Raw genomic sequence first — 4,966 nt, forward strand, 5'->3', positions numbered from 1 at the left:
TTATCTCATGGAAATAGCATGGAATAGGATGATCTACATGAGTTGATTCACTAGTTGTATTTATTAAAAATAACTGCTTCATATAAACTAATACTACCTAATATTATTGATAGCTCACTTATGTCAGACATTATTCCTTGCCCTTTTACATATAGTATTCATTCCTCAAAATAATCTCATAAATTACATACTATAATCATTATTTAATGAAGATAAAACTACTGAGGCAGAGAGATTTTAAGTAACTTGCCTAAAGTCTAACAGTTAAAGAATTGATAATGTAGAATTAAAAGCTAGGCATGTGTCTCTGGAGGCCATATTCTCCAATGCTACAATACATTGATTACGTCATAGTGTGTCTATGGGGCTGACTTAATGGACCTATGACCTGTCCAGTTGCACAAGGCACCATATGCTTACAGGGATCTGCTCTTGGTTTAAGGCTGTGCTGCTGCCATTTTGGAATTCTTAATAATTTGCAAAAAAAGACCCCACATTTTCATATTGAATTGAACCCCACAAATTATGTGGCCAAACCTGTGTATGACTGTCTTGGCCGTGAAATAATACACTTCATAGGTAGAGATGATATGAGGAAGCTCCTCTCACCGACAATTATTACAATGTGTAATTCAAACCAGTGGGAGAAAAATGAAACTATCACTAAATAAGATATGAATTACACTCTTTATATAGCAAATAATGACTTGTTATTTATAACAAATAAATGTAAGCCAACTAGTCTCACAACTTCCTTATGAATATAAGCACAAAAATATAATTACTTGTCTTCATGCTTACCATAAAAGGGAATATTCAATAAATCCTAATATATTGAGAGTTTCAAACATACTTCTGTTGCCAAAATATTATTGGAGGAATGAGAGTCTGTTGTTGAAAACTTAGAAAATAAAAAGACATGGTGCTTAACAGTAAAATATCAAATTAAATCTAATTAGTAAATAGTTATTCTTCTCACCTGTTAATATTAACAGCAAAGTAATTTTAATGTTTTCAATAGCTGAAAAAAGATACCATGAATTGGGTATTACCATAAAAATTTGAGGTAATATTACAAAACCTAGTTTTTTATATATGCATAAAAATAGTTTTCACTGATTAGTAATTTAATTTTTAAAATAAATAAATGCCTGAAATTTAAAACAGCATTATTATAAAATCATAAATGTTTACTTTTTTGCTGAGTAAAACAAATGAGCAAAATTCAATTCTTGTTACAAAAGTGCTATATTTCTGAGTACATTTATGAGAGAGATTTCTGGATTTAATTTTCCTCGTCTAAGCCATGTAGCTTAGCAATAGTGTCATTTGGGATAAATATATTTTCTTTGCAAACAAGCTAATGAAGATTTTATGGATGGATAATTTACACAAGTTTTGTTTCTGCCACGTTGTATTTATTGAAGTTTTATTTGATAACACATGATACATTTATGTATGATCACTTGGATTTTATCTTTTGAGGTAAATTGCCTTGTATCATATTGAGTTCCAATTTATCGAAGTATAAAGTGACTTCCAATAATCATAACCCTGAAATATATTTAAAAAAATCTCTTTGGCATATGCAATTACTCATTTCAGACATTCTTTTACATTTGAACCTAAAATTCATGTACAAAATTTTATAAAATAAACCAAAGTAACACTCTATAAATATTCAACATCTGCTATTTTAAAAAGCCTGAACTCATTTCACTAATTGTCATGTGAGGATGTTGAAAATAACTGAAAGATCAAACAGTTTCTTCCAGGATGTGCAGTTTAGCCAATACAAAGCCTGTTCAACAACAGCAGGAAACAAAAGTAGATATAAATCACTGAATTGAATCTCATTACAGTCTAAGTGCTACTCCTCTAATGATACTCACATAATTCTTATTGTATAATTCAAAAATATTAGAATAATTAAAATGATTTAGAATGCCACATCTCTTAGAAGCATTAGATTATTGTTAATTCTGACAGATTTCTATAATCCAAGTCACAGTCTTCTTTTCAGACTGTATGATTAACTTACTTATGACTTATTCCTAATGTAAACAACATCTCCACGGAGAAAACAAATTACTATTTAATGGCAATTTTAAAAAGCATTAAATTTGTTCATATTGTTGGATAATGAACAATATAACAGTGTATATTAAGCATGAATCCTATGCATAGTACTTTCATAAAATTAAAAGGACCAGAAAGAAAAAACATAACTATATTGCAGTCGAGATGATATTAAAAGTCACAAGTAAAAAAACAAAGCAAAATCTTACAACAGACATTGAACAAAATAGGCTTTCATTACTATGGAACACAAAAGAGGAAGAAAAGTGTTGATATGAGATATCTATGTCTAGATATTGGCTTCTTGATTTTTTTTATCTTTTATTCCTTATCGTATTCATTCCTTTAGTTATTTAAATATCCAGCAAGGGTTTTTGGACATCTTTGAGTAGAGAATACGTAAGTAATTACGTAATACGGATCTGAAGATATGAGCTTTATGATTAATTCCTATAAATAAGTTATGAAGTTCCTGTTATAGTGGTCATAAATGTAGGTAAGAATCCATTATGTATCTGGGTGGGAGTACAGAATGGAGAGCTGAGGACTGTCTCTGATTATATATGAGAGTTCCACTAACTATGAAGTTATCGGTCAGTGTTTTCTGGGTAAAGCACTTCAACGTAGGCAAAGTCTTTCTAACCTAAAGAAATTTAGAGTTACATGTAGGGAATAAAATAAATCAAAACAACATTTTGATATTTTGTGTATTTTGTGTTTCTTTTTTTACCTGCAATGTATGAAATGTGTTTCCTTTGTTTTGATTTCTTGGGCAAACTGAAGGGTAAAATATCCACGCTGAAATATATCACTGCCAAACAAATTCACTAAACCCAGCTACAGGAGATGCATAGGGTTTTGACTGACATACATGCATCTGATTCCTTCCACCTTGAAGTCTCTGATGAAGTAGCAAGGCAAAAATGTTCAATCTTTCTCCCGTCTTCCTCAGATTCATTAACATACCATATCCTTGAAGTAATTGCCTCACTGATGTCTCATTTGATTTATCTAAAAGAATCTTCAGCTGGACATCGATACCCATATTTTTAAAAAATGTGTGTTGTTTTATTGGGCCCAGAGAGGCTACTTTTCCCTGTGCCATTCTTTGCACATAACTGAAGTCCACATCAGCTTTTAGATCTGCTGTTCCTGGGACAATTAAGACATCATGAAACTTGTGGCCACAAAACCCTCTGAAGGTCTCTGTGTTTGTTCCATCATGACCATAATCAGCAACCAGTGCTGCACCTCCAGTTAGTGCAATGCATTGAGAAAGTTCCTCAGTGATAACACTAGCATCAGGAAACACTTCAACTTGATTGCTTGTTTAATCGAGTGACTTCAGCCATTGCGACAATCTACTGTAATTGTGATTCAAATTAAAATTTTAATTAAGTGAATAAAATGGAGCTATTTATTTCACAAATATGTAATGTTATTGCAGTATTCAAGACTATAAGGGCCCCTTATATTGATAAAGCTAACACTTGCTTGGGAAGGTTTTGGTAGTCAGCCAATTGAGGCATATTTAATAGAAATATTAGCTGGGCATAATGGTATGCATCTGTAGCCCCAGCTACTCCGGAGGGAAAGCTGGGAGACTGACCGAACCCAGGAGTTTGAGGCTGCAGTGAGCTGTGATCAGGAACCTGCACTCCATTTCAGTTAAAATATGCTGAAATTTATAAATTAAAATAATTTATAAGTTAATACCAAACATTTGGAAAAAAATTCACTTTTAAAAGTTATAATGTTAATAAATCAAAGATTAATATTTAAAATAATGAAGTAATTTTTATCATGCAAAGAAATGTTGCTCTCCAGAACACCTATAAGTTCATATTTACATACAGTCCTGCTCCATGTGTGGTATGGATAACATAAAGTTGACTTTCTTCTCCATCTACGCTTTTACTATTCTCCTCACCAAGAATTCCCCAATTAATACTCTATTTCCACCTATTGAAATAATAGTCAAATTTAAAGGACTGAGCCTAAATTTCATTATTCCATAATATTTTCCAGATCCCTCCTTTTAAAATAAGTTATCTTTTTTGTACTTTATACTGATTTTTCCCAATGATATACTTTGCTCAATCATAACACAAGTAATAAAATGTTACATTAATTTACTTTAAATGTTTGCAAATATCTGTCCCTTTCTCTATATTGCAGGCTCCTGATATTAAAGGGACTGTTATAAATTTGCTTTGAATAGACAACCATTGGATTATAATATCAAAATCAGCAGCCATGCCTAGCCAGCCTATAAACGAATACTTAGCTTTGATTGTAAAAAAAAAATATAGTACGTTAGATAAGAGTTCCCAATACTAGATAAATTCAGTTCAAACTCTACATTTCAATACTTATAAGTCTGTTTTACATAATTTGTATTACAAAACAGGTATTTGCTGACTCACTGGGATCCTATTGGATGAAAGTTGATTCAGTAAATTTCATGTAATCAGTAACATTGAGTTGAGAAAAAAAATCAATGAATAACTGTACAGTCCATAAAGTGAACAGTCAATAAATTGAACTTTGTATTTTCCACATGTTCTATTTTGAGGCATTTTATTTAAAAGCCAAATTTTTTGTCAGTTCATTGAATAAAAGTTGGTAACATGAATAACAGGGATTAAAGCTCATAATATAGCTCTAAGGAAATAAAGCTCAAATACAGCTGATTACATGTTATAATTAAAATGTGCATTTAAAAGGTGACTTTATAATAAACAAAATGTATTGTACATGTTAGAGTATTAAAAAATCTAAATATTTTAGATTAAAACATTCCACTTTTTTTTTTTTGTTTGTTTTGTTTTGTTTTGAGATGGAGTCTCACCCTGTAGCCCAGGCTGGAGTGCAGGGGCTCATTCTC

General features: G+C 31.2%; 1 pseudogene; it reads right to left on the minus strand.

Moving 5' to 3' along the window:
* Positions 1 to 2,887: 2,887 nt before the first annotated feature.
* Positions 2,888 to 3,985, minus strand: LOC100602122 (annotated as a pseudogene).
* Positions 3,986 to 4,966: the final 981 nt, after the last annotated feature.

The sequence above is a fragment of the Nomascus leucogenys genome, chromosome 16 (assembly GCF_006542625.1).
Source record: "Nomascus leucogenys isolate Asia chromosome 16, Asia_NLE_v1, whole genome shotgun sequence".
NCBI classification, from domain to species: domain Eukaryota; kingdom Metazoa; phylum Chordata; class Mammalia; order Primates; family Hylobatidae; genus Nomascus; species Nomascus leucogenys.